General features: G+C 44.4%; 1 long non-coding RNA gene across 3 annotated transcripts in view; it reads left to right on the forward strand.

Moving 5' to 3' along the window:
* The window catches only part of LOC120396553, an 88,596-nt gene that overhangs the window by 60,629 nt on the left and 15,543 nt on the right, over window positions 1–12,424 (forward strand). Inside the window, exon 5 of one of the 3 annotated variants that reach the window (XR_005593222.1) lies at window positions 5,478–5,508. The exons of the other annotated variants lie outside the window; for them this stretch is intronic. This is a non-coding gene — a long non-coding RNA (uncharacterized LOC120396553). Of the gene's footprint in view, window positions 1–5,477; window positions 5,509–12,424 lie in introns of those variants that run through there. 3 annotated transcript variants of the gene reach the window in all.

The following is a 12,424-nucleotide window of genomic DNA, read 5'->3' on the forward strand; positions in this document are numbered from 1 at the left end:
TCTGGCAGAGGTGAGGCAGTGGGGAAAGGCTTCAGCAGCAACCTCCTACCGGAGCCTTTCCTCACTGCTGTTGTCCCCCCCCACTGCCAGAGCCTTTCTCTGTGGCGGGAAAAGGGTCCACAGTGGGGGAACTTCCCAAGCCTCCCACCGCCCCACCTCCCCCATGCGAGAGCCTTTCTGGACTAGGGGAGTCTTTCCTGCAGAGGAGAAAAGCTCCAGCAGTGGGGAGGCAGCAGGACACTACACTACAAAAAATAGCATAAATGGGGATGCAGGCTTGGGCAAGTAGAGAGTATGCACACACGCTTCAGGCATGTCTCACCGTACTTGCCTATACTGTATCTCACCAGCTACACTATTATTTATACCCATGTGTAGTGGGGCAGCTGCCCCACTCTCTGAGAATTTAGGCTGCAGCAGACCAGTTCGCCTTCACAGGCAGGCAGCCAATCAGAGAAGGACTTATTGGGAGCCAATCAGGGCCAATATTAGAGCCAGCCAATGAGGGGCTAGGCTAGGCCCTATATAAAGGCTGCTCACTGAGAGGAGAGGCAGTCTCTTCTAGGCCTTTGAGAGGGGAAGGTCTGTCTCCAGAGCAGAGAGACTAGCACCAGGGACAGCGCAGCGCAGCACAGTGCTGGGCAGGCCTGGGGGAGCAGAAGGGAACTCCAGCCTGGTGCCTGCCAGGCTGCAGGCTTTGAGGGGAAGGGCCTAGCCAGTGCAAGGGACTGAAGGGGAAGCGGCCCAGAGACCTGGACAGATGGAGGGAGAGAAGAAGGTCAGGATGGCTGCCACTAGAGGGTCTCTGGGATGGGACCCAGAGTAGTGGGTGGGCCTGGGTCCCCCGCCTTGCCTTACACTTGGCTGATGGGAGTGGCTGTCTAGGTCTGTACCGGACGGGGGTGAGGATGGACTAAGGGGCACTGCTGGAGGGCAGTGGCTCGAAGAGGATGCCACAAGTTGGGAGCAATGCGGGTCCACTTGCCAGCTGAGAGTGAGACAACAGACAGGACACCACCAGAAGGGGGAGCTCCACTGGACTGAGCTAGTTCCCGGAGTCACCAGGGAGGTGCCACAGTGGTGAGTCCCAACATGCTTACACCATGCTAGGGGGGCTATCTGGGTACATATTTTACCCTCTCCTGAAAAAGGCATGTGTTAGAGATGTACCCATAGACAAGAGTGAGAATAGAAAACTAAGGGAATGACTGCTTTTTGACATTTATCACAGCGCACTCATTTAGTATCAATGATGACACACACAGCTACTTGAAATATAAGCTGCCCTCATGGCCATCATCACGGTGGTATATGTTGCAAGCTATCCAGACTGTCATTCAATTCAAACAAGTCATCTTATTGTGTGAATGGTACAGCTGATGACAACCAGCTGGGCCCAGTAGAAAATTGAGTCTGGCCTGGGAAATGAGAACATTTTAAAGGCTAAATTATGAGAATATACTGGTTTTGAGCAATGGCCCTTTAATACAAAGAGTTTCTAGGTCTCTGTTGCTAGTATCTGATATATCACAGGATGGGAAACTACTATTAGTGCAGCCTGGCAAATTGTGCAGTGCAAGTGGAGGTCCACTCCGTGATGGGTAAGGTATTAACTTATATGGGTTGATTAGAAAGACAATTTCCTTTCAGAAGCTAAAAGGTGGACTCTGTCAGCAAGGCCATCTACAAGGCATCTTGTAATATGTCTTCACAACGTTCCAAAGTGGGGGTCAAATCTCTTCCAGGATCAGACTGATGTTAGGCCCATCTTTAGTTCTAGGTACCAACCACCTCTTTTATGGATTTGTTCAGGTGATAGGGGCAAGTGAAAATATTTCTCTCCCGGCCACTCTTTAATTTGCATAAATACAGGTCTGGAATAGAAGCATTTCAACCATGATGACTACATTAATGTGCAAACAGAATGCTAGAGATACATTGTAATACTACTTTATAGAATCATAAAGCTTTATGGGGACACTGCAAGTACCATCGCCAGTACACACAGTTGGGACTGAGCTTCATGCTAACTCCCCAAGTTAGATCAACAAAACAACATAAAAGACCACAACTTAACACTAACATAAGGATGGAGCACCATCTACTGCCGGGGGTGCTGTCTACACTAAACATTACAACTCCCCTCTCCCCTTCCTGCCCCCTCACATTTAAATAAGAATTTAAACAGTAACTTCTAGAAATCCAGGTAGTTTGCCATCCATTCAGGTTTTTATGTTTGTCTGCCCACTTGAGTCCTATTTTCAGTCATGGACATTTTACTTGTAGTTGGATTTACATTATCAGCAAATGCAGGGTTCAGATCCTCTAAATCAGGCTTATCTGTTGTGGACAGACTGTTGAAGACAGCAGTGTGTTGAAATCCTGAGACTACCCCAGTAATTCCTCCTCCACATCTGGTCCCCCATTATGATCCTCATAAACTTGCTGGAGTACCTCCAAATCCCCTTCTGCATCCCTCTAGGATAGCTGTTGAGCTGTTTGCCCTCCCCCTTCTTTCAATAGATCTGTGCATTAATTCTTGATGCACTACAAAGGGATGAGTTCTTGCTTTTTGTGTTAGCAAGGATGTTTTTTAATCAGTGTGTAAGATCCACTCCAAAAAAAAAAGGAGCAAGTTTGGGATTTTCCCAGGCTGCTTTTTCCAGTTGAATAACTACATCTCTCCTTCCTGGGTGGGCACATTTTCTTTTTCCTGGCATCTTGTGGCTGACATGCTTTTTTCCAGATCATCTGTCCTCCACATTCAAAAATGCTGTCCTCAGATCACTGATATCAGACTGCCACATTACCCTCCTGTGTGGATACTGAGGGCCTTGCCAGTTCTTCCTACCTGACCATCAATTTCACAGGGAAGCATGGGTGTGTGGAATATAAGATTATTTTTGTATGGAAAGTAACAGATATCTGAGTGATGGCTGGTGATATTTGCAAAGATGACAAAGTGTCTTCATATCCCAGTCTTGTTGGCTTTCACTGACTAAGGCTTTAAGCATAGAGCCAATTGCACTCCTCCACTAGTCTCAGGGTAAGCAACACCGGTCCTCACCTTGGTTATCAGGAGTTGTCAGCAAACCTCATGTGATAGCCACAGCAACAGTCCATTTAGTAGGCAAAAACCCAAGTTCAGAGAGAGGTGGATTTCTGCTGTGGCAGATGATTAATAGCCACCAATTTAACTCCTGTCATACACATTTTCTTCCTTTTCAGCACAGAGTGTTCACCATGGATCAGACTTATTTCAGATCCTCAATCCAACAGCATTATGGTTTTCCAGCCATTGATATCTCTAGGCACATACTAACATTTATCTAGGCAGCTCTGCACATAGGTCATTCTAATAGGTGCTGACTGGAAGCCCAACTGCATCAGCAACTTCTAGTTTCCCTGGTGTCTTCCCTCTGCTTGGGCAATTCATCTCCAACTGACTTTGCCTCTGGGCCACCTGGAGGTGTGATCCAGCCTGGGACGCAGTCAGGAATTAGTCTCTCTCTCTGACCCATGGGATACCTGTAAATAGCTTGCACTTGGGCCTCCTTCAATTTTTTAGCTACTTCACTAGCAATCATTTCTCGAAATGCTGCATCTGGTATAAAGAAGTCACACTAAGGCTGGGAATTAATAGTTGATAGCTTTAAAAAACCCAGTTTCTGCTTCCACATTTTGAATTCAGCCTATAATCTGGTCCATAAGTTTATTCATTATAGCATTCCTCTTCACCAGCAGAAGATCTGAAGATCCCCTGCTAAACCATTTATAAATGGACTTTTCACATAGGATTCTCTCATGGCTTGCCTCTGGGCATGTGCCCCTCTCTGCATTGCCAATTCCAGATTTGGCACAGTGGGTTCTGCTTCAGTTGAGCCATCTCTCCGACTGAGTGCTGCAGGGAGACCCCTATCAAACAATCTCTGTAATGTACACAAATAACCATGCAGGAATTCCCCTTCCTGCCTATGCCTTACTTGGCATTCCTTCTGGTATTTCAAAAAGGCCAATCTCCCCTCATGGCGATCATGTAAGTGTTTGCATAATGGTCTATAACACCCATGATTGACACTGGGAAGCTGCTGGTAAAATGCTTTGGCATCACCATCCAAAATCATTTCTAGGTGCTATGCTTCTTGTCACTGTGCCTTAGTGGGTCACTGCTGAGGATGCCAAATTTAGGACAGACTGCTGACAAATAGGGCACACTCACCCCAAACTGGTAGTTATTCTGTCATTAGATTATACCAAACCAGTAACCAAACTAAAATTCTGTCTCACCACACTGGCTAACAAAAAGCCAAAAATGTCTCCTTAGGCATCCCAGTCCTTGGTTCATCATCCAGGCAAAAGCCTCTCTGGAATTACCCAAACAGATTGGGAGTCATTAGTCCTTCTTAGAAATCCAGTCCAGAGAAATGAAGCAGGAAATGAAGATAAAATGGATATATCTCAGGGGTCCTTTTATATCCCCTGCCATATACATGTAATTTTACTGTCCCAAACAAAACCCACAGTCCAGCTGCATGGAAAATTACTGGCCCAAGATGAAGTTCAGGGTCACATGAGCATATCACATGTTCTTGTATGCTTTGACTCACAGAGGCAGCCATTGCCATATTGTTTCTGAGGCCGCAGCAGGGAGTGAGAGCTCCCCCAGTCCTGAGGCCATGCTAGGGAGCGAGTGCTCCTCCAGTCCCAGGGCCACAGCAGGGGTCCGGGCACTGGGACTTCCCCCGCCACCACATGCAATTCTGTGGGAGACGAGGGTCAGGATGCTGGGGCTTCTCCTGGTCTGCCCCACCTGGCGCTTCTGCTGGGGACCAGGGTCGGGGACTGGGGGATTCTCCCGCCCTGCCTGGTGCTTCCACAAGGGAGCAGGGAAAAGGGTCAGGGACCGGGGGCTTGCCCTGCCTGGAGTTGTAATACTCACTTACAGAATAATAGAGATTTATTGGGGCACTACAAGTGTCAACTCCAGTACACAGAGGCAGGACTGAACTTTCTGCTAATCCCTCAGGTCAGATCAACAATGTAACATACAAGAAAACACTGAAGACTAAAATGAAGATATAGCACCATCTACTGGTGGAGGCTCTGTCTATGCAAAACATAATATCTCATTCTCTCTAGTATGATAATGGCAGTTCAAATATTTACTTATCAGATTTACTATTCAAGTTAACAAAGTATTCTGTCCAACATGTTAAGCCACACGTCACCACAAACATCCACATCCCCCCCCCATGCCTTCCCACTAAACACTATTAAAAAATATAGAGCTATATTCTACCCACTATCTTTACACACACATACTTTCACTGGCAACAGTGGAAGTTCTATGCATAGAAAAAGGAGACAATGTGTTTATTTTCTATCTGGTTTATACAGTACTTGCTGAATCAATTTTTAATCAAAATTAAACACTTTTAGGATTATAAATGTAGTGAAATCCACTTATCTAATTACAGAATTATACAGCACTGAAAATCTTGAAGAAACGGGTAAGAAGACCTGAAAGATAATGCTGAATGATCAAGTGGTTATTTAAGGCAAATCATGCTTGTCTCCTCTTTTATAGCTAGTTAAGTAATATCTAATCAAATGTTATGTTCTTCATAATTTCAGAAACTCTTTTGTAGCGTACTTTGGTGGCAAGAAGATAGAGCTATGTCTTTATATTCAGTTTTACTTTCTTCCCCTCAATGCAGTAACATGAGTCAGTTTGAAATATTTCCAGCAGTATAACTAATGTACTCAGCCATTGCTGAGTACATTAGATTGGATATACCTGCAGGTCTTTTAAAGTCTGACACTAGCTTCCCAAGGCTCTGATTATCAACCATTTATCTGGTGAGGAACAAATTACCATAACTGCAGTTTTAAAGGTGAGAAGTATAGGTGATCAACTGACTAATGGTGATGAGAGGATGCTGTGGGTGCTACTGTGGTAAGTAGCTGCATATTAGCACAAAGCATTTAAATTAATGGATTTAACACATTGACGACAATTACTTTCTAGGGGAGGGAGAGATTTTGCTTAAGAAATACTTATTTGAAAACATTCAAGATTATCACAGAGTCCATGAGTGATGCAAGCAATTGGAAGTGGAATGTTCATTATTATACTACAAGGGTGACTGTGGGATTTATTAGGTTAGATAGCTCTGTAATCTCTAAAAGGTTTGAGGAAAATATCACTTTTCCACAGCTGACAAAAAAACTTGATTATTCATAAGGGGTAAAGCTTTAAAAAAGTTCTGTAAACTCTTTTCTCACCTGTGGATTAATCTGACTAACATGATTAACCTGCGGTTAATGACAGAGCTGTGAGAAATGTCTGGGTTTCAATTTAGGAAAGTGTCACAAATTATTTATTTACTCAAATTTCTAAAATGCAATTATAGGTGCCCGTCCAGTGCCCTGAGGGCCCATCTCAAAAAATATGCTTTAAAAAAAAAAGACTGCTCATAAATGTATCCAGGTCAGCCCCCACCTCCCTCAGCAGACTGAGAATATTAGAATGGCCATATTCTGGGTCGAGACCAAAGGTCCATCTATCCTCTCTTCTGACAGTGACCAATGCCAGATGCCCCAGAGGGAATGAACAGAACAGGTAATCATCAAGTGATCCATCCTCTGTCGCCCATTCACAGCTTCTAGCAAATAGAGGCTAGGGACACCGTCCCTGCCTGTCCTGGCTAATAGCCATTGATGGACCTATCCTCCATGAAATTATCTAGTTATTTTTTTAACCCTGTTATAGTCTTGGCCTTCACAACATCCTCTGGCAAGGAGTTGCACAGGCCAACTGTGCGTTGTGTGAAAAAATACATGCGTTTGTTTGTTTTAAACTTGCTGCCTATTCATTTTATCTGGTGACCCCTAGTTCCTGTGTTATGAGAAGGAAGTGTTATGTACCCCTTATTTACTTTCTCCACACCAGTCATGATTTTATAGACCTCTATCATATCCCCGTTAGTTGTCTCTTTTCCAAGATGAAAAGTCCCAGTCTTATTAATTGCTCCTCATATGAAAGCCATTCCATACCCCTAATTTTTTTTGCCCTTTTTGAACCTTTTCCAATCCCAATAATACAGAAGAAAGAACGAAGAAGACAGAACAAAGATAATCTTTGTAGCCTGCTTGGAAGCTTTAATAAATCTGGTCTCTGGTGGAATAAAGTGAGGACCTGGATTCCGAAAACCAAGGGCCCCAGAACACCCTGCCAGCAACTCTCTCTCAGGCTACGTCTTCACTACCCGCCGTATCGGCGGGTAGCAATCGATTTCTCAGGGATCGATATATCGCGTCTCATCTAGACGCGATATATCGATTCCCGAATGAGCTCCTGTCGACTCCGGAACTCCACCAACCCGAACGGCGGTAGCGGAGTCGACATGGGGAGCCACGGACATTGATCCCGCACCGTGAGGACGGTAGGTAATTCAATCTAAGATACTTCCACTTCAGCTACGTTATTCACGTAGCTGAAGTTGCGTCTCTTAGATCGATTTCCCTCATAGTGTAGACTAGCCCTCTAGTGCCTCTTACTTATGGATTTAACTCACAGGGAGAGTCCTAATCTCTCAAATAGCCAGGTACCAAACAGTTTAGAACTGTGTAAATTAAATGGAACAACTTGAGTCCACCCAGAAGCTTATTGGAAGGAAGTCCAGATCTTGAAGGACTGCTGTAATTATGCACCGAAAAAAAATTGCCAAAGCCAAAATCGAATTAAATAACCGTGATTTCATGCCAATAAAGTTCAAACTTTCTGTGATCTTCTCATAATTTCGTGCAAACTTGCCAGCAATTTTTTACACTTTTTTTTTCCATTTAGGGATATTGTCATGGACATTCAGTAGAGCCAGAAATAGGGCAGGAACCAACCCTTTTATAAACATAAGACAGAACATTTGAGAGATGATCCAAAGCCTATTGAAGTTAAGGGGAGTCTTTCCGCTGACATCAATGTCTTTGAATCAGGTGATTTGAATGTCTTCCCTTTCAACTGTTTTTGAATGATAGTCTGTCAGTAAAGGAAAGAGAAAATAATGTAATAGGCAGTAGCCAAAAAGAAAATAGATTAGTTAGGCAAAGAAAAGGAAACCCTGAGCCTTGTGCAGAAGCAAAGGACTCACACACCTCCACCAGAATTAGTTTTCAATACTGAAAGCAGAATTATTTTTTTTTAAAAAGCCATTTTCCCTGCTCAGCTACAGATATCTTAATAATCTAACAAATGCAACTAGTGCACTAGGGTTAGGGTTGCCACCTTTCTAATTGCTGGTAACTGTACCCCCAAGGCCCTGGCCCCTTCTCCTCAAGGCCCCACTTCCATCACTCAGTCCTCTCCCTTCCTCCCCCTGTTGCTTGCTGGATCACCTCCACCTCTGCCCTCGGCCCCCAGTTGAGCTCTCTGCTCTAGGGCTGGGACAGGAGCTGTTGTAGCCTGCATGCAGGTAGGAGGTGGCCCTGACTGAACAGGGACTGATGCAGGTTAATGACCTGGCACCTCCTCCCACCCTGCACTAACCAGACTTTTGGTGTCAGGTCGGTACATCTGACTGGACACTGCCAGGCCCCCTTTTTGACCAGACTTCAGTCAAAAACCGGGCATCTGGCAACCCTAACTAGGGTGGTGTCTCTATGATAGTTATGTGACCCTTGTTCCTGTTCTTGAGTTTATTTTCTAGGTTTTGGGTTTTTTTTGTTTTTTATAATGTTATCTTGGTAGTAAATTTTAAAGTAAATGTAACTTCAGTTACTTACTACTGCAAGCTTTCCAAAAATGATGTTAAACAAATAGCTTAATAACTTCAGGCTAACAAAACCAGCAAAACAATGGTTTCTATAGTTGCTGCCGTTCCTCCTGTATAATCAAAGCAGGAAGTTGGAAGGCTGCATCTGCCATATAATCATAGTGAAAGGAGAGGGCGAAATGCTCACCATACTCCTGCTATATAATCATAGGGGAGTGTGGGGGGGGGGAAGAGAAGTTGCTCTTATTGTAAGTCAGCTGCTCCCATATTCTCTGCAGAACTGTCTCTTCCCCTTCTGATCCTTCTCCTTTTTTATATAAAGGGGAAGACAACTTGATCTATTTCCTTTACTCCTGTGTGACCCCTGACAGTGTTCTCTGAGTCCTGATGCCAATACTCCATTAACATCACAAGCACCTTAGAGGGGAAGCAATGCTGCCTTTTGTTCTGTCACTAAGTTCTCAACCACTTATTATGGTTAATTGACTGAGTGCTGACAGTATGATTGCATTTTACAAACAATAGGAAACATGAGCCCTCCCCCAGGAAGCTTACAATCTACTCTACAGACATAGACTAAACAGTTCAGACAAATTATAAGGGGTAGTGATAGTGATGCCTAACACTCCCCATGATAGGCCTTTGTTCCAGTTGCTAAAGACTGTCATAATTTTAAGTATTCACGCTAAAATGTTCCATGCTTTGTCTATTGTCTAAGGTGGCATTTTTGGTAGGTTTAAAGAAACAAAAAACCCTAAACCAAACCCCAAATCAAACAAAAACAAATAAAAAAGACAGTGCTGATTAAGGCAGGGGTCCTGTTTGTTTTTTTTATAAAGAGTATCATTAAACATCTACATTGTGATGCCCATACATAAGGGGAAAGAGCTAAGGTTGCACAGAAACTTTAATTCTGGCATTTCCCAGTTTTCAAAGGCATGGCTTTACTACTTTGATAATATTCCTTTAACCTGTTTTTGGCAGGTAATATAATCAAGATGGTGGAGGAATCTTTCACAGATCACCTTGGAAAATGGTCACAGAAGAACTGTGTTTTGAAAAGGGGTTGGAAGAGAAGAAGATGTTATTTAGTGTATGAGATGAAAACTGTTGCAAGTGACACATTCCAAGGGACTTAATGGGCAAAGGATATAAAGACGATGAGCAGGAGAGAATTTGGAGAAAAGCAACGAGAGCGTAGGAAAAAATGTGAGCTCTAGCATGTAAGCAAGAGGGGAATTGTTCAACACCTTGATGTGTGAACCTTAGGCAAAGCGAAGCCAATGAAGGGTTTCAAAGAGGGAGGTTGTTTGATTGGAGTGGCAAGAGGCAGCAATCACTTTAGCAGCAGAAAATTGGGTATTGGAGTCTGAGGTGAGATGTCTCGATACCGATATTCAGGGCTTTATCTTCTATAGGCGCCTATTACACCCTCCCCTGGGTCCTGACTTTTTCACACTTGCTATCCGGTCACCCTAGTAGCAGAGGAAGAGGCTGCAGTAATCTAGGTGAGATGTCACCAAGGGTGTTGTAACCAGTGTTCTAGAAATAGGATTGGGGATGAAATGTCACATTTTAAAAATATTGTATATGAAGGACTGAGAGAATGTGGTGAGCATCTAGGCTTGTAGAGGAATGGGGAAGTTGGTTATGCTGCCAAACCTGGGCGATTGGGAGGATTGTGTAGTTATCAAAAGAGATGGAGAAGGACAGAACAAGGGGCCCGGGGAGCTGAAAAGAAAGATAGAAGCATACTACAGTAACTCCTCACTTAAAGTCCTCCCGGTTAACATTGTTTTGTTATGTTGCTGATCAAATTAGGGAACATGCTGCAATGCTCCCTTCTAAGTTGTTTGGCAGCCGCCTGCTTTGTCCACTGCTTGCAGGAAGAGCAGCCCATTGCAGCTAGCTGGTGGAGGCTTGGAACCAGGGTGGACCGGCAGCCCCGCATCAGCTCCCTGCTTCCCTAAGTTCCCTGTGCAGCAGCTGCCAGCAGGCTACCAACTGCCTGCAGTTCAGCTGTTCCTCCCCGCACTGCCATGTGTTGCTCTTGCCCTCTGCCTTGGAGCCAGGGGCGGCTCTAGACATTTCACCGCCCCAAGCAGGGCAGCATGCCGCGGGTGGCGCTCTGCTGGTCGCCGGTCCCGCGGCTCCGGTGGACCTCCCGCAGCATGCCGCCCCAAGCACGCGCTTGGCGTGCTGGGGTCTGGAGCCACCCCTGCTTGGAGCTGCTCCCAGAGACTTCTGCTTGCTGTGGGGGGGAGGAGGGGCTAATGTCAGGGTGTCCCCCTCCCCCCTGCTCCTGCACTCCGCTTACCCCTTCTCCATATAGAGCAGGCTGGGGACACAGACAAGAGAGACAGAGAGCCTGAGGCAGCAGCTGCTGGTCTCAACTTCCTGATCCACTTAAACAGACAATGCCCTTAAGAGTGGGTCAGCTTACTTAAAGGGGCAGCGTGCATTTCTCTCTCTTCCCCCCCCCAAGGTGTGTGTCTGTCTCTGTCTGCTATGCTGTCTCCCCTCCCTCGTATTTATGCTGCCTTGTGTGAGAGGCTACATTAACAAGGTGTTAAGCCTTGAGGGCTCAGCCCAGTGCTAGTTCATCATTTAGCACAGGGGTTCTCAAACTGGGGGTCGGGACCCCTCAGGGGGTCATGAGGATATTACATGGGGGGGTGAGCTATCAGCCTCCACCACAAACCCTGCTTTGCCTCCAGCATTTATAATGGTGGTAAATATATAAAAAAGTATTTTTAATTTATATGGGGTGGTCACAATCAGAGGCTTGCTATGTGAAAGGGGTCACCAGTACGAAAGTTTGAGAACCACTGATTTAGCAGCAAGGCATTCCCTGTGAAATACCCCACCCTCTTCCACCCTCTAACTTCACCACCTCAACCAAGCTTCACAACCATCATAGCTGTGAACAGTATTAAATTGTTTAAAACGTATAGTGTGTGTGTGTGTATAGATATAGTTTTGTCTGGTGAAAACAATTTCCCTGGAACCTAACTCCCCAATTTACATTAATTCTTATGGGGAAATTGGATTCGCTTAACATCGTTTAGCTTAAAGTCACATTTTTCAGGAACATAACTACAACGTTAAGTGAGGAGTTATTGTATTTCTCACTAATCTTCTTGCAGGAGATAGTCTAGTCCATAGTTTCAATTCCAAATTTTTATTCTTCTGTGATGAAAGCATTGTCATGATTCCTAGCCTCTTGTATAACTGCAGAATAAATGGGATGCTAAAATCAGATGGCACAGAAGGTACTTCTGCCCTGGGGCTACAGTGAATTAAGCATCATTCTTTCTGACACATTTTTAAAGTTTTGAGGTTTGAAATATTAAATATGAATATTTTACATGTTAAATTAAGAATGTACTATTTGTGCTTGGCTCCCTGCCCTTTTGCATTCTGTAGCTTTATAACTGAGAAGTCTCATTGCTCAACCATAAAACTGGAAAGTTTATTTGGTTGAAGTGAGTACATTTTCCTGCATACAAAACCAGTGTTTGTTAGCATTTAAATGCCATTTTGTAATGAATTCAGCTGTCAGTCTTTGTAATTTTAATAAATATTTTAATGTCTAGGCTCATCCCTTTTGCACTTCACTTTCTAATTTGCTGAAAAACAGAGCCCCAGTACTT

The sequence above is a fragment of the Mauremys reevesii genome, linkage group 2 (assembly GCF_016161935.1).
Source record: "Mauremys reevesii isolate NIE-2019 linkage group 2, ASM1616193v1, whole genome shotgun sequence".
Classification (NCBI taxonomy): Eukaryota; Metazoa; Chordata; order Testudines; family Geoemydidae; genus Mauremys; species Mauremys reevesii.